General features: G+C 32.9%; 1 protein-coding gene and 1 long non-coding RNA gene across 7 annotated transcripts in view; one reads left to right on the top strand and one right to left on the bottom strand.

Moving 5' to 3' along the window:
- The window catches only part of LOC127744824 (uncharacterized), a 19,019-nt gene extending 4,180 nt beyond the window's left edge, over positions 1 to 14,839 (bottom strand). Inside the window, exon 1 of the long non-coding RNA XR_008005959.1 lies at positions 14,737 to 14,839. This is a non-coding gene — a long non-coding RNA (uncharacterized LOC127744824). The remainder of the gene's footprint in view (positions 1 to 14,736) is intronic.
- Positions 1 to 25,413, top strand: part of LOC107475565 (putative disease resistance RPP13-like protein 1) — a 55,044-nt gene that overhangs the window by 16,253 nt on the left and 13,378 nt on the right. The window contains exon 5 of one of the 6 annotated variants that reach the window (XR_008005958.1): positions 13,892 to 13,916. The exons of 3 other annotated variants lie outside the window; for them this stretch is intronic. The gene's annotated coding sequence lies outside the window, so the exon portion shown is untranslated. Of the gene's footprint in view, positions 1 to 13,891; positions 14,251 to 14,588; positions 14,839 to 25,413 lie in introns of those variants that run through there. 2 more of the 6 variants (XM_052257450.1, XM_052257454.1) reach the window with 2 other exon arrangements.

Below are 25,413 nucleotides of genomic sequence, written 5' to 3'. Positions count from 1 at the left end.
AAAATATAAGTAGATGTTTATGTAAAATATTTATTAAAAAATTAATAAATTCAGAGATTAAAAAAATGATATTTTTAAGAAAATAAAAATTTTGCATGGAACTTTAATCTTTTGTTGGGTTGGCAGCAGAATGATGTATATAACTATATATATGGGAGACTTTTTATTTTAATGAATAAAATAAATATAATAATTACCGGATTAAATAATTTTCAAAAAAATTATCAAAATCTGCGTTCCTTGCTTATCTATAAACGAGATAAGATACATCAACCTGACACGTGTATATCTCGTTTATACTGTAATATGAATAATATGAATGTTTAATTATTTATTTTCTACAGATAATTGATGATTAATTTTCAATATTTATGAGATAGATTTAGATAGAATTTTAGCCCTTAATAATAAATTATGACTAATTAAAATTAATTTCATTTTCAAAAAATGAGGTCATTTTTTTTATATTAAAACTGTGCGTGTGATGTGCCTGGTTATGAAGTCATGGGATGCTATACAGGAATGTAGAACAACTTTATCTAAACACTAGTATGATGAAATCGGACCGTCTGATTTTTTATTGAGAAAAGCAGGGTTGCAAATCAGACAGTCCGATTTGTGTAAAGGAAAAGATTTTAAATTTGGCAATTGAAATCGGACCGTCCGATTTCAGTTGGGATTTTTTTTATTTCGAGAAATTCAAATGGGACCGTCCGATTTGATTGTAAAATATATTATTTCAACGGACAAACAAAAATCAGTTGGTACGATTTGTTATGTTTATATGTATATATATCTGCATGTGTTACGAGTTTGCAAATCTCATCTTTTCCTTCGTACTGTTCTTCTTTTTTCCTGAGCTCTTCCAACATATGTTTCTCCATTATTTTGTTAGAGCGCAAAAAAATTGATAGTGGAGTTTATATTCATGTGAGTGAGAAACATGGATGATAGAGTCTTATTAAAAATATATTATTTTGGTAAGATTTTCTTACAAATATCTGAAGGAGTGAAATTTGTTTGTAAAAATTCATTAGATGTTATTCCATTCATAATCTCATTCGAAGAACTAAAAGGTGTATGTGAGAAGATAGATTCTGAAATATCAAAAAAAATATCATGTATTTTATACAGGTATCCTATACCGATATTTGGCGGATTCGTTCAATTTCAAACCAAATATATAATTGATGAAGCGAGCATGCAAGAGATGTTTTCAATGTATATTAAAAGTCGTGCTCAGATGCCGTTCATTGAGTTGTATATTGAGTTTGAACAATCTGAAACCGACCGAAATATTGAACGGGAAGATTACAATAGTGACAGTGAAGAAGAGTTTGAAAGCAATTACGAAGTTGTTAGTCCAGATGGAGACGAAGATCAAGGTGATGGCACTCTGAAGGCAAATGTGATAGATGTGGCAAATGCATTGGCAAATGAATATCCATTTGAGAAGCTATCTTTCATACGAGTTTTGGATTTGGAGGCCATGCATGCTTCAAAATTTTCTAAATATATAAATGCAAGTACGTGACATGAAAATATACTTAATTAATATTTGTTTATGTGTTTAAATGGTTAAATTTAAGATAATAATCATTTAGTTAGTTACTGATTTAGTTAAATATTAATTGTCCTGATATTAATTAGTATTTATGTATGTGATTATGTTTTCATTCGGTTAAAATTGAGATAATTACTTGATGTAAAATTTATTTATATTAATATGATGTAGTAAGTATTAATTTTTTATATTAATATTAAAATATAAATTAATATTGTAAATATTTCTTCGACATATCAATATTTATTTATGTTAGTATTAAATTTTTGTATGATTGATTTGTAAGTTATAGATAGATTTTACTTTTAATTTTACTTATTAAATATTTATGGTATAGTTGTTGTCGTTGTAGAAATTTCTATGGTGGCAGATGATGAATTTTCCATGGGAATAGAATTCAGTTTTAGAAAAGCTGTTATTATGGCGATGAAAGATTATACCATCCGAAGAGGTGTAGACTATCGGGTGTATGAGTCGGAGCCGTTGACATTTTATGTCAAGTGTACACAGTATGAGTCAGGTTGTGATTGGATGATTAGGGTAAGCATGATCCGCAGAAAGTATTGTTGGGTTATAAGAAGGTATAATGGTAGTTACACTTGTACCAGAGCCACAATTTCTCAGAATCATTCGAAGCTGGACTACCCTCATCATTTGTTTGCACCACAAAATCCGACAAGTTCAAGTGGTTGTCATATTTTATACAGTACCAATACATGTAAATCTCTAAGAAATGCTGTGGAGGCACGCAAAAATCTCAGTAAGAATGTGATTATACCTATTTGTCCATTGCATCACCCAAAATGAATGAGTCGAGGCTGTGGCCCAGTCAAAATTCTTAGGACCAGTCAGGACTTCCCCATTTGCCTTATCCAAACTCCTTTTCTGATGATGAACTCCCTGAATAATATCAAACTGTCACCTAAACCAATCGGTTGTATGCCACTCAATGCATTCAAATGATACCAATGGCACCGTAGCACTCCACCCAACTGAGTTAATGTAGATTTCTGCAGGAATTATGTCTGGCTCAATGCGGTCAACAACATAGGCCTCCCACACAAATTGCACACAATAAAAAAAACAAATGATTACAACTCAAATAATAATTATACTAGAATAAAAACAAATACTCCTTTAATGAAAACAAATTTGGCCTTCCTGAAGATCATCGAATGACTTCCTAAAGTGAGCAAGACTAAGATATCTATAGCATCTACCTCCATGGTCCTAGTTACGCCATCTAAGGTAATTTATTTCATTAACACAATTGGATGCTAAATATGAAGTCAATAATAGATTACCTGTTTGCAAGCGAAAAACTGCGGGATTCCTTAGGAACGGCGCAAGATGTGGTAGACAAAGCCAAGCCCAAGCCAGCAGAAGTGTTAATGGATCATCAATTTTCTTGCAATCAAAACGAGACGCCCTGCATAACGACCTGTACAGGTGTGCTAGGCATGCCGATCCCCAACTATACTATCTTATACTGCCAAAATCACGAAGTAAAGGCAGAAATTTTCAGTGCACAGCTGCCCCTGACTTGTCTCCAAATAAGATCGTACCAAATAACAACATAATGTGGCACTTCACGTACCTCTGAATACTGTCTTTGTATGCGTAAACGTTCTTTTAAATTCCGAAGCCACGTCAATTTTATGTAACTTCCTCTACAGTCAGACTTTCTTGGTGTAACTCCAAAATTGTGCAAACGCTCAGCACACTCATCAACAAGAAGGTGAAATGTGTGTGTATCTGGGTACGACCTCTCAACTAGAGTATTTACCAGTGATTTCTAGCATTAAATTATTCTAATCTGAAATACATGATAAAAATTAGTGAATCATAAATGCTCCTCTACAACATGATTGTACCGATCCAGAAACAATAGATAGTTACATATCAAATTCTGTCAACTCTACAAAAACATAACAAACTATTACTAAATCAACAATAATTACTAATTCACTACTAAAAATTAATAATTTCCTAATAATAGTAACTAATTTATTAGACTAATACTAATTTAATAACTAGCATGCATGCATATAAATAAATTAAAAATAACTAAATATAATAATTCAACTAAATATCAATACTAATAATTTAATTTCAAAATATTAATAATTTAACGGTTTCCTAATTTTGCTATCAATTATTTCTTACATAATTATTTATTTATATATTCACAGTTTAACGGATAATAATAATAATTCCTATATCATCACAAATAATCATAATTACTAACTAACTATTAATAATAACTAATAACTAAATAAATCCAACTCTTATTTACCTAATCATGTTTTACTTAGTAAAACCTCAACTACATTAATATATTTGTATCAATTTAAATATCTAACAATAAATAAATTATTATTACCGGTAAAATGTAATATATTATATTTTATAAAACCTAGCTATTAACCATAATTTCTAAAATCATTACAAATAATTATACAACAATTAACATAACTCTAAACATATAATTTTAAAAATTATTACAAAAAATTATAAACATATATTTTAACTAATCAATCATATTAGTCTAATTCAAATATTATTATTGATTAAAATAGTCACTAACTAAATCTAAATATATATATTTCTAATTATTTTTTAAACATATATTCCTAAATTTTTATTTTGTAGCCCAAACATTATACACTAATACTAATAATATGCCCAACGTAACTCTAATAATAATTAATTATAATTTCCTAAATTATTACAAATATTTCTAAACATATATTTTTTACTAATCTACTATATTAGTCTAATCTAAACAGATTTAACTGCTAACATATTCACTAACTAAATTTAAATATATATTTTAAATTATTACACTAACTATCATTAACAATCTTCATTCTTAATATTATTTATAATATTTTAGATATATAAAAAAATTAAAAACAAACTTACATAATCATAATAACAGAAATTGATAATATAAAATTTAAGATGATCAATATCTTTACGTTTTTATTTCTTTGACATTGTAATTGATTTTTTTCCAAAGCTTCAAGAAGGTGGTGAAGAGGAAGAAAATGGTGGCTTGAGGAACGAAGAAATGAAGAAAGGAACACACCAAATGAAGAGTGGGGCTTCAGGTGGGGTTCTGTTGGCTTAAAGGGGATCACTGTCTACATTACCTACATGTGTGACACGTGGCGGGGAGGCACAAATTGAACGGTCTAATTTGTGCAGCTTAAATCGGACCGTCTGATAACTCACCATCAATTCGGACCGTCTGATTTTTTTCTTTACTGACACTACATCCGTGTTAAGCACCCTTACATCCCGTAACTTCGTTCTATTCCATTCCACCTTCCATATGGGAATTAAAAAGTGCAAAAAATGAACCGATAAACCGAACTTAAGCTTTATTAAGATTTAGAAAAAATGACGGATAAGTTTCTAATCTTATAAGTTTTTGACAAATACATCCTTAACAAAATTTAAATACAAAAAAATTCTTGACAAACGGAGGACAATATAATCCTTTTGTCTATTTGCTTCTCATACACCAAACGGAACTAACTGACGTAGTTAAAACGGTGTCTAGGTATCCGTTATGGTGCCACGCTGGATGGGGATAAAGTTTGAAAGACAAATAGGTCCCTGCTGATCAAAATGACATCGTTTTGCAAAGTTTAGGGTTTAAATTGGGTTTTCTGTCACCTAGGTAGCGTTTGATTTTGGAGGCAGGACACGGAGACATGGACAATACTTGTTTAAAAAGTGTTTGGAAGCAGAGACATGGACAGTATACATATTGTCTCCGAGACAGTTTTTTATACTTTTGTGTCCACTCTTTCACGAAGGACAATGATGGACACGGGATTTGAAAGAGTGGACACGGACAATTTTATAAATTTTGTTTTTCTTTTTTTCAACTATTACCCCTTCTGATTGCGTTGTTCAGAGATACTTTTTTCTTCTTGTTCTTTCTCTGTCTTTCTTTTCCAGATACTCTCTCCTTTCTGTAGAATTTTTTATTGGGGGTAGATAATTCTTTTCTTTTTATCGTTTTACTTCAATACCATTTTAACTTTATATTATATTATTTGATTTGTAATAAAAATAATAACAAAAATAATTAATCTTATTAATCTTAACCATATGTATTCCTACACATTAATAATAAATTTTAAAATAAAATAATTATATTTATAAATTTTATTTTAATATAAATACTAATATATTTTTTTTATTAAAATTTTTTGCCTCTTCAAATATTTTTTTCAAGTTCTGTCCGTACTCCTATGTACTCTCATTTTTTATTAAATTAATTTACATTGATGTAGAAAATTTGGAATCACAGAGTTATTTTAGTCATTTCATATAATATTTTAGTCTTGTCCATGTGTATCCAAACATAATACTAGACATTACATTAGTGTCTTGTCCATCGTATCCAAACACAATACACAAAAGATAATTTTTAGTGTCTTCGTCCTATTGTCTCCGTTTTAGTGTCATGTATTGTTCTGTTTCTAAAAACAAACACAGTCCTAGTTCTATGCACTCAACATTCCCAGTTACTGCATTTCTGGCTCCTGCTTCCTCTACATACTTAGGTTTATCGACAACATGATCAAAGTAAACATAGAACTCATCTTTTTCTTCATTCCTAATCAAATTGTCACACAATTCACGAATCCCACTATCTCTTGTTAAAAGATGAAGCCCAGATTCAATATTACTCGCCATACTATCAAACGAGTATATTACCTTGTAGCTAGGATATTCTAAACCCTCCTACAGCTTCACCAAATCACCAAAGTTTCCTCACAAACTTTTCTCCATGGTGAAAAATAGGAATCACATATCTATCAGTCATCTGTAATTTTTCAACAAAAATAAAATCAACCCACAATGCACAGAACCATAAAAACTTTAAAATGAGGGCACAATAACTTTTTTCAACAAAACTGAAACAGAAAACAACTATGACAGAGTGCATTTGCATGCATCACCCTACACTAAATGAAACGCTAACGCGAATGTGATCATGAACGTTGTAGATTTTACTTTTTTTTATTGATGATTGAACTTCTTCAGCATACAAACTTTATTTCTCCTACTCCACCTTCTTCAATGACACTTTAGTTTGTTTCGAATGGAAGGAAGCTCTGGCTTCATGAAGAGGTTAGGACAGTATATGGTAATTTCTCTCTTGTCAAAGGGTTTTTAATAAGAATTGACTATGTTTGCAAAACGACGTTGTTTAGAGACCTATTTGCCTTTTAAATTTTATCTCCGATTCAATGGATACCTGGACAATGTTTTAACCATATTAATTTTATTTGGTGTATGAAAAACAAATTGACAAAATAATTAAATTATCTTCTATTTATTAAAGTCAGAAATTTTTTATATTTAAATTTTATCAAAAATATATTTATCAAAAATTTAAAAGATCAGACTTATATGTCCTTTCCTTTAAGATTTAAGAGTCAAGACACAACAAAAACAGTTACTACTTAACAACGCAAACACACACACTTCATTTGAATTTTTAGAAAAGTAACTTCTCCCTTCACCTATTTTTCTTTGAAGCTTTTACAAGCTTGAAGCTATGGCGTCGACTATTCACCGAAACGGCGTCGTTCAACGCGGAACCGCCAAGTTAGATCGCCAAGGCGCCAACAACAACAGCATCCTCAGAACGAAGCCTCGCAACTCTCACCCGCCGGGACCCGCCGCAGTTCGCCATCTCACGCTGGCGACGCAGGTTTCCTAACACCTCTCTTATTCTTCCGATTTCAGCTTTTGAATTCTCGTTCTCATTCCACAATAGAAATGTACGAGTAGTAATTCGATTCCCTTCGGCTTAGTTACTCTCTTCACTCGCAACGCTGATAACGGAATAGAGTGAGAAAGAGCAAGTGCTTATGTGTTTGAATAGTGAAACAGTAAGCAGTAGTAGAAACGTAAGAGTATGAAGGTGAATGCAAATGTATCTCTAAATCAGCACTTTGTTAACCGATTTTTCAGTAGCTTCTTTCTTTATTGTTACGATTTCAAGTAACCTAATAAATTTATAGATACTCGTTTGATTTTGTTATAGAAGCCTTTTTAGTGTTTGTCGCGTGTTCTGTTATAGGCTTATAGCGGTCAAATTTATTGTATGTGTTCAAATTTTCAAGTAATTATTGGTTTTTTAACGTGTGGATGATGAACTGGAAAATAAACATGTGTGATATTGGTTAAATCATCATGTCTTAATTATGCTGCCTAAGCTCGAGATGAATAGTTGCTGATGAGGTTTTTAGTTGAGAAAAAGTGCTAGATTTGTTCTCTAAGCTTTAGCTGATTTTGAAGAAATGAGGTTCTTAATTTATATTCAAATAGTATTCTTTGGAAGTTTTATGATGTGTTCTGTAATCCTAGATTATACATCGGAGTAGAGTATATTCTGGAACTGATGTTGAAAAGGATATAGAACAGTTCATTGTGACAAGATACTGTAGACTTGGCACTTGTCTGTAATCTCAGCAGCATTTTTATGCTTATGTTGTGTGTGTGTGTATATATATTTTAAATTGTTGGATGCAAATCCTCAAATATTGGTAATTGTTAACTGTGGTTTCTGCTATGATGATATTGTAACATTTCTTTTCTATTTCATACTTGTGTAAAGTTCCTGGAAGAGTTCAAGTGGCTGTAAGATTGAGACTTCCAAATGCAGAAGAAATGATGGCAGATGCATCATGTCTTCATCATTTCATTCTATTTAATGATAGATTGATAGTTGATATATGGGATAATGAAACACTAGATTATATTATGGAGTCAATTTATAGAAATCTAAGTCATTTCTCAATCTCATTAATTCGTTTAAGTAAATGTTAAAAGTTTCGATCTTGCCTTATACATGCAGTAACCATTTCAATAGAACTCTGATCCATAATGAATTAATTATTGGTCTATTGGACTAAAAAATACCGTAAAAAAAATTCAATTTAAAAATAAAATAAAAGCATTGTCACAAAAAAATTACATAAAAACTAATAAAAATAAAATGTGAGAAAGATATTTGAAAATGTTACTTAATCATTGAAGTAAAAAGATAATTTTTTTTTTTTTTGTAAATGGTCAAATTGGAAGATGAGTGAATGTTTTTACTAAATTTAGAAAAAAATGTGGATTACATATGATCAAATATTTTTGGTAAATTCTTTTTACAGAAAAGAATATTTTTTACTTTTCATAATAGTATTATTCAACAAAAATTATCTTGGATAAATGATTATATCAATATAATTTTGTGACAAATAAAATATATTTTTTATCGTTAACATTTTTAAAAATACCTATAATGTTTAATTTGTTTTAATTTTATTCTTAACATTTTTGATAATTTTAATTCTACTCCTACCATTAAATTTTTAATAGTAGATACGTAATTAACTTTTTTTTCCTAATTTTATCATTTTTCTTTTATATTTATTTCCGTTAGACAATATTATTCCTTTCTAATGGCGATAAATATTAGGAATTACTTTATTTATTTTAAAATAGAGACTAAAATGTCAAATATTAAAATTCTCAAAAATTAATTTTGATAATTACTTTAGAAGTTTTTTTTAACTATATAAATGCTTATCAACTGTATTAAAGCAAAATATGTTTATCGTGACTTCATTATTAAAAAATAATTATAGATACTCTCCACAATTAAAAAAGTTCTTAATCGGCTCCAAACTATTTAAGTAATTGGTGTCCGATAAAATATAAAAAACAGTTTTTTGTTAAAATAAAATTAATTTTTTTGTTTTGTTTTTTAAAAAGTAGCAGACGCGTGCATTGTAATTGTAGTATGTCACAAAATAGAGGTGAACAATTTTTTATGGTATAAGAAGCAGTAATGATAGGTGGGTTAATAAATAAATGCACAAGTGGATATTGTTAAACATTTTGCAGCTAAAGATCCGTTGTAGGGAGCATTTAAAAAATGGAAGAATGAAGACCAAAGGCACCGAAAGCATCTCACAGCTTCGGAGCAAGACAATAAGATGCTTCACATGAACTTTGTTATGAAGACCAAACCGGGACAAAGCATATGAAGTCAACATATGTTATTATTCGCTAATTATAATAATCTAAGCATTCACCCGATTCACCACATTACAATAATATTTCACTGAACTGCTACCACTTTCATACTCTGTGTTTGTGAGAGAATTCTGAGTTTTGAGTGCATAAACAAACCGCTTCCTTTTCCTTCTTGCTCTTGTGAAGATGGCTGCTGAACTTGTTGGAGGAGCTTTTCTGTCTTCTTTTCTCAATGTTCTTCTTGACCGGCTGTCCGACCCTGCAATCATCAACATGATGAAAGGAAAGAAGGTTGACCAGAAGCTGCTCCAAAAGCTGGAGACCATTTTGAGTGTGGTTGAAGCTGTGCTGAATGATGCTGAGAAGAAACAGATTTCTAACCCTGCTGTTAAGAGGTGGCTTGAAAATCTCCATGATGCTGTCTATGATGCTGATGACTTGCTGGACGAAATCGCCACCAAAGCTGCCACTCGGAAGGATCCACCACCAGGTAACATCCTGTCTCGCTTTCTCAATTTGCAAGATAGGGAGATGGTTACTAGGATTGAAGAAATCATTGCTAGACTAGAAGATATTGCAAATCACAAAGATATCCTTGGTCTAGAAAAGGCTATGAAGAATAATAACATGTCAGGGAGAATTGAATCAACATCTCTTGTTCAAAAGTCTGATGTTTTTGTTGGTAGGGACCAAGAGAGGGAGGGTATGGTCAAATTGTTGTTGGATGATAGTAATGATGGTAAACTATCTGTGATCCCCATTTGGGGCATGGGAGGGATTGGAAAAACTACTTTGGCTCAATTGGTTTTCAACGATGAGAGAGTGCAGCAAAAGTTTAATGTTAAAACATGGGTTTGTGTTGGGGAAGAATTTGATGTTCTTAAGGTGACTAAAACTGTGGTAGAGAAAGCAACTTCTGGTCCTTGTAACTTGAATGATTTAGATTCAATTCAGCTTCATTTGAAGAATGAGCTAGCAGGGAAGAGTTTCTTGGTTGTTTTGGATGACATGTGGAGTAACAATTATATGGCTTGGAAAAAATTGCTTACTCCTTTTCAATGTGGAACTGAGGCAGGGAGGCACGGAGGTAAGATTCTTGTGACAACTCGTGACGAAAAGATTGCAAATATGGTCAAAAGTTATCACCATCAAGCCCACAATTTGAGTGTGCTGAATGATGAAGATTGTTGGTCATTGTTTGCAAATCTTGCCTTGCTTTCTAAAGACCGTTTAGGTTTTGAGAAAGTAGGGAGAGAAATTGTTAAAAAGTGTAAAGGATTACCTCTGGCTGTTCAAACACTTGGGAGCTTACTAAGTACCAAAGATGATGAAAGGGATTGGAATGATATTTTGAACAATGAAATTTGGGATTTTTCTGAAGAGGAAAGTGAGATTCTTCCTGCACTGAGAATCAGTTATTACCACCTTCCTTCGTATTTAAAACGTTGTTTTGTTTATTGTTCTTTGTATCCCAAGGACTATGTGTTTGATAGAGATGAATTGATGTTATTGTGGATGGCAGAAGGTCTTTTGCAACAACCAAAGAGCGCAAGCACTTTAGAAGAGGTTGGTTATGAATATTTTAATGATTTAGCTTCAAGATCATTTTTTCAGCCTTCTAATAATGCTTATTATGAAAATTCATTTGTGATGCACGATCTCATGCATGATATGGGGACATTCTATGGTGGAAAGTTCTATTTTAGAACCTTTGAACTCAAAAATGTACTCAAGTATGATTCCAGAACTCGTCATTTGTCATATGCTCTTTGCAGCAATGATTCAATCTCAAAGATTGTGGAAGTATGTGATAATTTAAAGCATGCAAGGACATTGCTGAAAATCAATTGTACATATCATGGATTCTCAAAGGGAATAGTCGATTCTTGTCACCTACTAGAACAAATGAAGTGCTTACGAGTTTTGTCATTTAAATCCTTTTCCCGTGAGGAAGACTTGTTGCATGATTCGATTGGTGAATTGATTCATTTGCGTTATTTAGATCTTTCTAACACATTTGTCGTAACATTGCCTGAGTCATTGTGTGATTTGTACAATTTACAAACTTTGAAGTTGAGCAACTGTACGAATCTTAAAAAGCTTCCCTACAACATGCAGAATCTTGTGAATTTGCGTCATCTTGATATTGAAGGCACTAAACTAGAAGAGATGCCAAAAGGTATGGGCAAATTAAAAGACTTGCAGATTCTGCGTTACTATATTGTTGGCAAGCATGAGGAGAATGGTTTTGGGGAATTGGGAGAACTTGTAAATCTTGGAGGGTCATTTCGGATTGAGAAGATAGAGAATGTAGTTAACAGCAGTGAAGCTTGGAAGGCAAGGATGGTTGATAAGAAATACATCCGTCATTTATGTTTGGAATGGTCATCAGGTGAAGATAGTGAGATGGTTGATTCTCAAATGGAGAAAGATGTACTTGCCAAATTAGAACCTCACAAAGACCTGAAAGAACTAACAATCACGGGTTACAGGGGTACCATGTTTCCAGATTGGGTAGGGCTGTCTTTGTACCACAAGGTGACTGAGTTGGAGCTGAGTGGATGCAGGAATTGTTGGGTGCTTCCTTCACTTGGACAGTTACCAGCTCTAGAGAGGCTGGTCATTTCGAACTTGGAGAAGGTGAAGATGATTGGTGGTGAATTCTATAAGGATGATGGAACTGATCATCATCACGAGACATCCTTCCGATCCCTTAAAAAACTTGTTATTTCAAGAATGCCTTGCTGGGAGGAATGGAAGTCGTTTGAATGTGATGACGATGATGCACCGTTTCCTCAACTTGAGGTGCTCCATTTAGAGGTGTGTCCTAAGTTAAGAGGAGATTTACCCACTTTCCTTCCATCTTTGAAGGGACTCTGGATTTCAGGATGCGAGCATCTTGGTTGTTATCTGCCAGGAGCTCCCATCATACGCCAATTAATAATATATGGCAAACAAGAAGCAAGAATGCGGGACTACCACTTTCCACGTTGGAAGAAGTATCAATTAGTGGAGAGCAACAGGTGGAGTACGTGTTCAATGCCATGACCCACACCCAACCAACCTCTCTCACATGGCTACGAATCTCAAACTGCTCATCAGCCATATCATTTCCAGGGGATTCTTTGCCCTCTTCATTGAAATATTTGTTCATCATAGATTGCAAGAATGTTGAATTCCCAATGCAACACCAACAACATCACTCACTACAGACCTTATATATAGACAACAGCTGTGATTCACTTACATCCTTTGCAATGCCAGCATTCTCAAATCTCAAATATCTGACTATCAAAAGACGTGAAAATTTGACATCTCTGGAGGTGTCACACTCACAGTGCCTCAGAAGTTTATCAATATCAGACTGTTCCAAGCTGGAGAACATAAGGCTGCTTGCCTCTTTAAGTCATCTCTCCATTACAAAATGTCCGTTATTGGGGGAACGCATACAGAAGAAGGACCCCCATATTTGGTCATCCATTTCCCACATTGCCAACATTTCTGTTAATGGAAAACAGATTCGCAGTGACTCAACATCTTAAAACAGGTACTGTTTTTCTCTCTCTATCCCAAACCCACTTCATCTTCTCCAACATCATATTCATCGTCTTCTACATAATCTTAATCTTATTTCCAAATTTGTAGTCCATCGAAAAACTGCTAGCTTTTTTAGGATACACTATCAATTTTGGATTTTTTTCCCCTCCCCATTTAACTGTGTTTACCCATTTATTTATTTCCTCTTTCTCTTTTCATAGGGACATCCAATGATTCTTCTGGGACTCGTGAATTTGTTGCATCGGGGTGCTGCACCTCCATTCTTGTAAGGATGCTTCTTCTCTAAACTCTCTATTTGAATTTGATGTTTAAATTTGTCATATACTTTGCTTTTTCTTTTGTTGAAACTTAAAAAAGAGTTCCTGGAGCATTAATTGGCATTGCGGTACAAGTTAAACACTAAAAGTGCTCTTATCATTCTATATTCTTCAAAGTCTCATGTGTGAAATCTGCAATAAATAATATACCAAAATAAAAGGGCATGCTTAAAGAAAGATCTTGTAGAGTAATTGAGTTATTTGTTTCAAATTTCTTAATGTAGAAGATCTTAAGAATATGTTTGGAATGACAACAATTAGAATTCACAATAATGAAATTCTTTTTCATATTTTGGAACAAATAAAAAAATTGATTCTAATTCATTCGAGAGTTTGGAATTCTCAAGTTTACTACATTTATATAATGGAATGGAATTCTTGTATGTAGTAATTATTTGCTGGTTGAGTACATGGACAAGGAGCTAGGCATATAGTTGAACTTTCTTGTTGCATACAGAAACTTCAACCTGGACCACTCTTAGAGGTATAATCCTACACTGCATTACTCTTATGATTCATAACATATCTTATACAATATACCTTCTCATACACCTTTCATAACGATTTTGCTTTTGCTACATCCAAGTATCAAGTATGTACAACCATCACATGGTGTGACCTATTTTAATGGGATCATAAGCAAATAAGTACAAGCATTGAATTTTTTTGTGTCTTTTTCCAATTTTCCACAAAATTCTTAGATTGTTGATGTTTTCTTACCCCCTGATAGCATGGACAAACTTGTTAATCTGGAGCAAGTAATGTTAAAAGCTAGGCTGAGTGGCTGATATGATGATCTCAAAACAATGTTGCTCAACTCAACGCAGAATTTTTTTTTTTTTGGGTCAGTGAGAGATTAGGCATTTTGGGCCATAATGTTATACATAAACTACATGCAGCATAGACATACTTTGTTCTAATTCTAAGTGAAATTATGCAATGTTTATTACAAGGTTATAATTTTGTTAATTCAAAGATCATCCCTCATTTTATTATCTTAGTATTAGTTTCTGTTGAATGAAGAAACTTACTTTGTGACAGCAAACATTTATGGTTTGGTTTCTAATGTGTTTGTTTTGGGACAGCAAGATTGCAAGAAACAAATTGGATCAAGTTGGAGTAAGCAGAATTCATGGAAGACATCATCCTCGTACAAAATCAAAAGAAGAAATGGATGATGTAGAACAGAATTTTGCAAGGACAGATAGACCAATCAAAATGCAACAAGAACACCTTCAATTATTCTTTTTTTTTCCTTCAAGAGTTTTCATTTCTTCATCATTTCATTCTATTTAAGGATAATTGATATATGAAAGACTAAACTATATTATGGAGCCATGTTATTGAAATCTAACTCATTTCATGAACTTTATATGTGTAAGTTAAGCTAATTGATTATTGCAAGTGAAATAATGAAATATCTCCCAAATTCTAGTAGGCAGGAGGTGTTGAGGATAAATAAGAGATGAAACTAGTTGTAGTGTGAGGCATGTGATTAGAAGTTAGTTGTGCTGAGTTAGTTTGTTAGAAGGATAATTAGTTGTTAGAAAAATCTGTTTCAGCTATGACTATAAATTCAAGAGAAAACCTACTCTGTAATGTAGTTTTTCAGAATCAATGAACTCAATTTCTCGTTCTCTTCTCTTCTCTCTTCTCTTCTCTCTGCTTTCTACTCCCTTTCTTTCTCGCTCTTTGCTCTCTTTTCTGATACCTTCTCATGGTATCAGAGCTCTAGGTTCTGATCCATGGCGCTACCAAGTGAAATTCCAGCTTCCGCAATTGTGAACCCTAGAACAACGATCAACACCATCGCGTTCAAGCTCGATGAAAATAACTTCGTTCCATGGAGACGTCAAGCACTGGCCTTCATAAAATCGAATAAACTCAAGGAGCATCTCGATCCAAGAAAATATGGATCTGAACAAGATCGATTGACAAACACTGAAACGAAGGAGTTTGAAGCTTGGGAGCAAGAGGATCAATTCTTAGTCTCGTGGTTCTTTGCCTCAATGGATCCAGAGTTTACTCATCAGTTGGCTGAGTGTGAATTTGCTTATGAGATCTGGTTCAAACTGGAAGATTATTTTGCAAAAAGGATGAAATCAAAAGTAAAGCAGTTGAAATCACAAATTAAGACCATCAAACTTCAAGGATCTGTAACAGAATATATGTCCAGGATTAAAAAGGTAACAAACTCACTTTCTGCATTAGGTGCACCTCTTACTAGTGAGGAATTTGTCGAAGTAGTAGCTCAAGGCTTAAATGAGGATTACAGTGCTTTTATTACTATGATAAATTCAAAGGCTGATGAAATAACTGAGAGTGAGGTGGAGGCATTATTAGTAGGACAAGAAGAATTAGTTGAGAGATTTAAAAAGAATGTACTTGGCACTATGCATGTAAATTTGGCTCAAGATTCAGAATCAAAACTGCAAGAACACCACCACAATTACTCTATATATTCACAAAATCAACAACATAACTATCAAGGAAGAGGTCAGGAGTTTCGAGGACGAGCTCGTGGTCGAGGATTTAGAGGTGGCAGATCCTTCTATTACGGCAATTCAAGGCCGCAATGTCAGTTATGTGGAAGGATTGGAGACATTGTATGGGATTGTTATCACAGGTTTAATCAGAACTATCAAAGACCTTATGAAGCAGCATCAAATCCAGCTCCACCGTCTTCAGCCTTTCATCAACCACAGTCACAAACAGACTCACAACCACGAGCATTGGTTGCAGCTGCGCCGTCAACCACACCTTTGATAGATAGAGCGTGGTATCTGGACACAGGAGCATCACACCACCTTACATTTGATGGCAACAATCTAGTTACAGGCTCAGAGTATGAAGGCTCAGAGCAGGTGTTCACAAGTAATGGTCAAGGTATGTGCATCAATAATATTGGCAGAACTATATTATTTCCTGTATCCAACCCTCCTTATCAGCCCAACACACACTACTTTAAACTACTAAACCTACTACATGTTCCCTCAATCACGAAGAACCTCATTAGTGTAGCAAAATTTGCGCAAGATAATCACGTGTTCTTTGAATTCCATCCTTTTGATTGTTTTGTTAAGGATCAGGAGACCAACGATCTGCTTCTCATAGGGTCTCTTAGAGGAGGACTTTATCAATTTGACAACATTGGCATATTGGCCAGGGCAACATCATCAAGCGGTTTACCTTCATTTGGAGGAATAAGAGAAGCTTTGCAAGCAATAAAAGCCACTGCATCTGCTAGTAGTGACCAGGAATCTCATTTTAGTGTACAAGAGTCTAGAATAGGTAGTGTTGAGCATGAACAGAAAAGCAAAGAAAAAGAAAAAGAAAAAGAAAAAGAAAAAGAAAAATAAGAAGAAAAAGAAAAAGAAAGTGAACAAAAACAGAAAAGAAAAGAAGAAGGAAATACACATTGTAAAGCTGTGTCTGTGTCGCAGTTTGAAGTATGGCATAGAAGGTTAGGACATCTGGCTGCAAAAACAGTAGCAAAAGTAATGCAGCGTTGTAAAATTGTGGATGATGATATGAATAAAAGAGACACAACAGCTATTACTCCTTTGTGCAATGCATATTGTCAAGGAAAACATCATAATTTGCCTTTCTCTGACTCACTCACTGACTATAACACAACTCTAGAGTTAGTCTACTCTGATATTTGGGGGCCAGCACCAATCATCAGTAGTTCAGGTTTTAGATATTATATAATTTTCATTGATGCCAAAACCAGATACACATGTCTATACCTGCTGCAAAACAAAGCTCAAGCTCTCCAAGCCTTTACCCAATACAAATTGCTACTTGAAAACAAGACTGGACACAAGATTAAAAGTCTTCAAACTGACAATGGAGGTGAATTCCTCTCTCACAGTTTCACAGAATTCCTCATTCAGCATGGCATTGCTCATAGGTTTAGTTGTCCTCACACTCACCAACAAAATGGTAGAATTGAACGGAAACACCGGCACATAACTGAAATGGGCCTAACACTACTCTCTCAAGCCTCTTTGCCCCTAAGATTTTGGGATCAAGCCTTCTTGACAGCCACTCATCTCATTAATCTACTACCCTCATACACTACAGATCAGAAAACACCATTTGAGCTCCTCAATCACAAAGAACCAGACTATTTGTTTCTCAAAACCTTTGGATGTGCATGTTATCCACAACTTAAACCCTACAACACTCATAAATTTAATTTTAAAACTCACAAATGTCTCTTTTTAGGTTACTCCTCTCATCATAAAGGGTACAAATGTCTCTCACCTTCCGGCAAACTCTACGTTTCTAGACATGTCTTATTTGATGAATTTGAGTTTCCTTATCAATCTCTCTTCTTCAATCAAACTCCAAAACTGAAATATGTTATCCCACACCTCCAAACTATCACATCTGCACCATTGCACCTCATTCCAGCCCACATCATTGTCCAACAAAACCATCTCAATGCCCAAGCCACATCTCTAATTAGTACTTCCAACACCACTAGCCCTCTCATACATGAAACACCTGTTCCTAACTCAGATGCCAATTTACACCGTCAAATACTAGACCCTGCACAACAATCACTTTCCCAACCATTTTCACCATCCTCCACACCCTTAGCTCAACCTGAGTCTTCTGCCAATATTAGTGCTGCTCATAACTGTCCATTAACTGATGATACTACTAGGACTACTTCTACTTCTGTGTTTCCCTCAAGTAATGCAGGGTTATCTGAGCAGCTAGAAAGAGGACATGTAGCTCTGCCCACTACAGCGCCTACTCGAACGCATCCTATGGTTACTAGAAGTCAGGCTGGAATTTTTAAGCCGAAACTGTTCACTGCACTGGTTCCGGATAATGTTGTAGACCTCACACAAGTTGAACCTTCTTCAGTGGTACAAGCACTAACCTTTCCGCATTGGAAAGCCGCAATGGATGAAGAGTATGCAGCACTTTTGAAGTGCAAGACATGGAACTTGGTTGAAGAGTCACCAACAGTTGAACCAATTGGATGTCGCTGGGTATTTTGCATCAAAAGACAGCCAAATGGGACAATTCAGAAGTACAAAGCGAGGTTGGTCGCAAAGAGATTTCATCAGCGAGAAGGTTTGGACTATGATCAAGTTTTTAGTCCAGTTGCCAAGCCTACAACAGTACGCACATTGCTGTCTATTACTATTTCAAAAGGATGGAGAGTGAGGCAATTTGATTTCAACAACGCATTTCTCAATGGGGATTTACATGAGAAAGTGTACATGGTGCAACCTGAGGGTTATGCACTTGGTTCTAGCCTTGTGTGCAAATTGGAGAAGGCCCTATATGGCTTAAAACAGGCTCTAAGAGCCTGGTTTCTGAAGCTAAGCAGCACACTTAGAGGATTTGGTTTTGCAAGTACAACTTCAGATCCTTGTCTCTTTGTTCGACACACTAAAGTTTCAACAATCTATTTTCTAGCATATGTTGATGACATACTGATGACTGGCACTAATCAAACTGAAGTTGATGGTCTGATCCAACAATTAAAAAAAGTGTTCACTCTAAAAGACTTGGGGGAAATGAATTTTTTTTCTTGGAATTGAAGTTGAAAGAACTAAAGCTGATACTCTAGTGCTGAAACAGTCTAAATATGTCAAGGATCTGTTGAAGAGAGCTGAGATGTTAGAGGCTAGACCCGTTACCACACCAATGGCTAGTACCTTAAAGCTTGATACAATAGGTACAACATTTGATAAGCCCTTTTTGTACAGATCCATAGTGGGTGGGCTGCAATACGCCACCATCACTAGGCCTGATATTGCCTTCTCCGTGAACAAAGTGTCCCAATTTATGCATGCTCCCCTGGAACAGCACTGGAAGGCAGTAAAGAGAATCCTTCGCTACCTGGTCGGGACAATTGAGTTTGGGCTTGAAATTCATAGAAGCAGCGACTTCAGAATCTTATCATTTTGTGACTCAGATTGGGCAGCAGATCCTGTGGATAGACGATCAACAACAGGGTATTGTATATTCCTTGGGGTGAATCTCATAAATTGGTCAAGCAGGAAGCAAACGGCTGTAGCCAGATCAAGCGCCGAGGCTGAGTTTAGAGCCCTGGCTGATGCCATGACAGACACTATGTGGCTGCAGAAACTCCTCCATGAAATGCACATACCGGCTGGACTTCCTCCAACATTGTTTTGTGACAATCAAAGCACAGTGCTCATGAGTCAGAATCCAATTCTGCACAGCCGATCGAAACATTTTGAAATTGATCTCCACTTTGTTCGACATAGAGTTGAGGACAAGCAGGCATATGTAGTCCATATTCCATCTCAAGATCGAATTGCAGATGTTCTTACCAAGCCAGTGAGTCATGATGCCTTCTTGAAGATTAGATGCAAACTAAGACTAGTTGACCAAGCCAAGCTCAAGTTGAGGGGGAATGTTGAGGATAAATAAGAGATGAAACTAGCTGTAGTGTGAGGCATGTGATAAGAGTTAGTTATGCTGAGTTAGTTTGTTAGAAGGATAATTAGTTGTTAGAAAGATCTGTTTCAGCTGTGACTATAAATTCAAGAGAAAACCTACTCTGTAATGTAGTTTTTCAGAATCAATGAACTCAATTTCTCGTTCTCTTCTCTTCTCTCTTCTCTTCTCTCTGCTCTCTACTCCCTTTCTCTCTCGCTCTTTGTTCTCTTTTCAGATTTAACAGAGTTTTCTGATACGGGACAAAGCGAAATATAGTGTAGGGGTTTAAAAATGTTAATTTTACTTTATGAGTATCTTAATTTGTTTTTGAATATGCGTTCCTTCTAAATTATTTTTATTATAGTAAATATATATTTTATATTATTAGAGGTGCCATTTTTATTCTTATTTTACCATATTTATTTTTTTAGTTAAGAATAATAAGTGTGCTTATAGTAATTTTTGGTGTATATATAATATTAGCTATTATTTTATGTAATTAGTTTAAAAAGATTTATATTTAGAAGAAATATAGATTTGTATAGCAAATAATATGATGTACATAATCCATATACTTTTAAATTTGTAATCAGAAAGTATTTGTTTACTTTTATATATTATATCTAATAATTTAATTTGGCCATTAAACAATCAAAATATTGATAAGTTATTAGTTCAAATATAAAATTTAATAGGCTATATAAAATACTTTAATATTCAACTTGGTTATTGTTAATAGGTATTACTTAAAAATAATAACAGTATACTAACTAATTTATTGTTAAAATATTTTTTTAATTAAGTTATCAATACATTCATTATTAAAATACTATATATCTTTTTACTAATAAATTATCAATGCCCTAATATTTTAAATAATTTTCTTAAACTTAATTCGTAAATGTCAGTCCCTAAATATTTTGTCTAATTCCACCTCTGGAAGCAAGGAGGACTAAATTTGTGTTACATGTTTCTAGGTCATAGTCAAAGAATTTCATGAATTTTAAGTTGAGTTTTGAACTTTGATACAAATAATAAATACACCAAACATCTTTTTCAGGGAGTGAATTTTTTTTAGTGAAAAAAAATTTAGATATTATCAAGTGTTTAATTTAATTCTTCATTATTTTCTCTTTTTTATTTAATTTTAATTCCACTTATAAAATTAAAGGTGAGAAATTATACTTTATTCTCTCAAGTATTTTTCCTATTGAAAAGAATCTATTTTTACTCTTTTACATATTATAAAAAATAAAAAAGAATGAATGCATGAATTACCACCATTGTCATGTATTTAAGGCATCACCTAGAAATACCACCAAAACTAAATGAGGTAGTTGAATGGTGACTTATGAGGTAGTGCAAGAAATAAGAATCGTGATTTTCTTGCCAGGACACTTCTGCACGGACATATATAATATTAAAAAATTATGTAAAAAATTATATAATGAAAGATGTATTATAAAAATATATCGATAAAAAATATATTTTAAAAAATAAAAATTATGTATGTATTTATTATAGACGAAATGATCGATTCTTTGTATCATAAAATTCATTAATAATAAAATCTGTCAAATTTTTTAATAATTTTTTTCAATATAATTAAAAGACAATTAGTAAAAGATTTATCTTTTATTTTGTTTCTGAGTTATTTTTCATAATATTCATAACTGAAAAAAAAATTTAGTTCTAGCAATTGAAACAAAGAGAATTAATACCAAATGAATTAAGAAGGACGGTCACATAGAATTTAAAAAATTTATTTAATTAAAAAATATTAGTAATAATATTTTTTTAAATTTTTTTAATATTATTAATTACTTTTTAGATATTAAAAATCATTAATATTTAAGTTGGACTTAACTTTTATTTATACTAGATTAAACACTAAATAAATTTTCAAAAAAATTAAATCATACTTAATAATTTATTACTATTAACTTTTTTTTTAAAAAGCTGGGGAAGCCAAGGCCTCCACTCTCCCCTCTTATGTCCATCTCTACTTCTATGATTCTCATTCACTTCTAAATTCTAATTTAACATTCAAAATTTGTAGATAGTTATTTATTTGATTTGAGTTATTATTAAACCTTTCTTTTATTTTCAAAATATGTATATATAATATATAATTATTTTAAGAATTTAATTTTGATGCGTTATAAGTGTAAAATAATATTATACAAGTATTTAAACACATAATGACTCGTAAATACAAATAATTATATTTTATATTAACTACATAAAAGATTATTTAAAAGAATAAATATAATTAGATATTTATGTAGAATATTTTTTAAAAAAGTAATAAATTCAGATATTGAAAAAAAATGATATTTTTAAGAAAATAAAAATTTTGCATGGAACTTTAATCTTTTGTTGGGTTGGCAGCAGAATCATGCATATAACTATATATATGTGTAATTTTTATTTTAATAAATAAAATAAATATAATAATTATCGGATTAAATAATTTTAAAAAAATTATCGAAATCTGCATCGACTCTGTAATATGAATAATATGAATGTTTAATTATTTATTTTTTATAGATAATTGATGATTAATTTTCAATATTTATGAGATAGATTTAGATAGAATCTTAGCCCTTAATAATAAATTATGACTAATTAAAATTAATTTTATTTTCAAAAAATGAGGTCATTTTTTTTATATTGAAACTATGTGTACGATCTGTCTGGTTATAGAATTATGGGATACTATACAGAAGTGTGGGATAGCTTTATCTGAAACTAACATGATAAAATCAGACCATTTGATTTTTTTATTGAAAAAAGCAAGGTCGCAAATTGGACGGTCCGATTTGTGTAGAGAAAAAGTTTTTAAATTTGGCAATTGAAATCGGACCGTCCGATTTCAGTTGGGATTTTTTTTTTTTGAAAAATTTAAATCGGACCGTCCGACTTGATAATAAAATATATTATTTCAACGGACAAAAAGAAAACGGTTGGTACGATTTGTTATGTTTATATGTATATATATAGCTGAGTGTGTTACGAGTTTGCAAATCTCATCTTCTCCTTTGTGCTGTTCTTCTTTTTTCCTGAGCTCTTCCAACATATGTTTCTCCATTATTTTGTTAGAGTGCAAAAAAATTGACAGTGGAGTTTATATTCATGTGAGTGAGAAACATGGATGATAGAGTCTTATTAAAGATATATCATTTTGGTCAGATTTTGTTACAAATATCTGAAGGAGTGAAGTTTGTTTATGAAAATCCGTTAGATGTTGTTATTCCATTCACAATCTCATTCGAAGAACTAAAAGGTATGATTTGTGAGAAGATAGATTCTGAAATGTCAAGAAAAATATCATGTATTTTAGACAGGTATCCTATACCAGTATTTGGCAGATTCGTTCAATTTCAAACCAAATATATAATTAATGAAGCGAGCATGCAAGAGATGTTTTCAATGTATATTGAAAGTCACGCTCAGATACCGTTCATTGAGTTATATATTGAGTTTGAACAATTTGAAACCGACTAAAATATTGAACGGAAAGATTACAATAGTGATAGTGAAGAAGAGTTTGAAAGCAATTACGAAATTGTTGGTCTAGACGGAGACGAAGATCAAGGTGACAGCAATATGAAGACAAATGTGATAGACATGGCAAACGCATTGGCAAATGAATATCCGTTTGAAGAACCATCTTTCATGCGAGTTTTGAATTTGGAGGCCATGCATGCTTCGAAGTTTTCTGAATATATGAATGCAAGTACATAACATGTGAAAATATACTTAATTAATATTTCTTTATGTGTTTAAATGGTTAAATTTAAGACAATAATTATTTAATTAGTTATCGATTTAGTTAAATATTAGTTGTCCTAATATTAATTAGTATTTATGCATGTGATTATGTTTTCATTGGGTTAAAATTGAAATAATTACTTGATGTAAAATTTATTTATATTAATATGATGTAGTGAGTATTAATTTTTTATATTAATATTAAAATATAAATTAATATTGTAAATATTTTTTCGACATATAAATATTTATGTATGTTAGTATTAAATTGTTGGTATGATTGATTTGTAAATTATAGATAGATTTTATTTTTAATTTCACTTATTAAATATTTATGGTATGACTGTTGTCGTTGTAGAAATTTCTATGGTGGTAGATAGTGAATTTATCGTGGGAATGAAATTTAGTTTCAGGGAAGTTGTTATTATGTCGATGAAAGATTATATCATCCGAAGAAGTATAGACTATCGGGTGTATGAATTGGAGCCGTCGACATTTTATGCCAAATGTACACAGTATGGATCAGGTTGTGATTGGCTGATCAGGGTAAGCATGATCCGCAGAAAATACTGTTAGGTTATAAGAAGGTATAATGGTAGTCACACTTGTACCAGAGCCACCATTTCTCAGGATCATTTGAAGCTGGATTACCCTAATCATTCTCTTGCACCACAAGATCTGACAAGTTCAAGTGGTTGCCATATTTTATACAGTACCAATGCATGTAAATCTCTAAGGGATGCTAGGGAGGCATGAAAATCTCAGTAAGAATGTGATTATACCTATTTATCCACTGCATCACCCAAAATGAATGAGTCGTGGCTGTGACCCAGTTAAGATTCTTAGGACCAGTTAGGACTTCCCCGTGTGCCTTATCCAAACTCCGTTCCTGATAAAAACTCCCTGAATGAAACCGAATTGTCCCCTAAACCGATTGGTTGTATGCCACTCAAAGCATTCAAATGATACCAATGGTACCGTAGCACTCCACCCAACTGAGTCAATGTAGATTTCTGCAGGAATTATATCTGGGTCAATACGGTCAACAACATAGACCTACCACACAAACTACACACAATAAAAGAAACAAATGATTACAATCCAAATAATAATTATACTAAAATAAAAACAAATACTCCTTTAATGAAAACAAATCTGGCCTTCCTGAAGATCATCAAATGACTTTCTAAAGTGAACAAGACTAAGATGTCTATAGGGTCCACCTCCATGGTCCCAGTTATGCCATCTAAGGTAATTTATTTCATTAACATAATTGAATGCTAAATATGAATGTACGATGTAAGTCGATAATGGATTACCTGTTTGCAAGCGGAAAACTGCGGAGATTCTTAGAAATCAGCGCAAGATGTGGTAGACAAAGCCAAGCCCAAGCTAAGAGAAGTGTTAATGGATCATCGATTTTCTTGCAATCAAAACGAGACGTTCTGCATAACGACCTGTACAGGTGTGCTAGGCATGCCGATCCCCAACTATACTGTCGTATACTGCCAAAATCACGAAATAAAGGCAGAAACTTCCAGTGCACAGCTGCCCCTAACTTGTCTCCAAACAAGATCGTACCAAATAACAACATAATGTGGCACTTCACGTACCAATGAATACTGTCTTTGTCAACACACTGTAAACATTCTTTTAAATTCTGAAACCACGTCAATTTTATACAGCTTCCTCTACAGTCTG

The sequence above is a fragment of the Arachis duranensis genome, chromosome 2 (genome assembly GCF_000817695.3).
Source record: "Arachis duranensis cultivar V14167 chromosome 2, aradu.V14167.gnm2.J7QH, whole genome shotgun sequence".
Classification (NCBI taxonomy): domain Eukaryota; kingdom Viridiplantae; phylum Streptophyta; class Magnoliopsida; order Fabales; family Fabaceae; genus Arachis; species Arachis duranensis.
The sequence above is the reverse complement of the archived record's forward strand: the minus strand, read 5'-3'. Positions and strand labels throughout refer to the sequence as shown.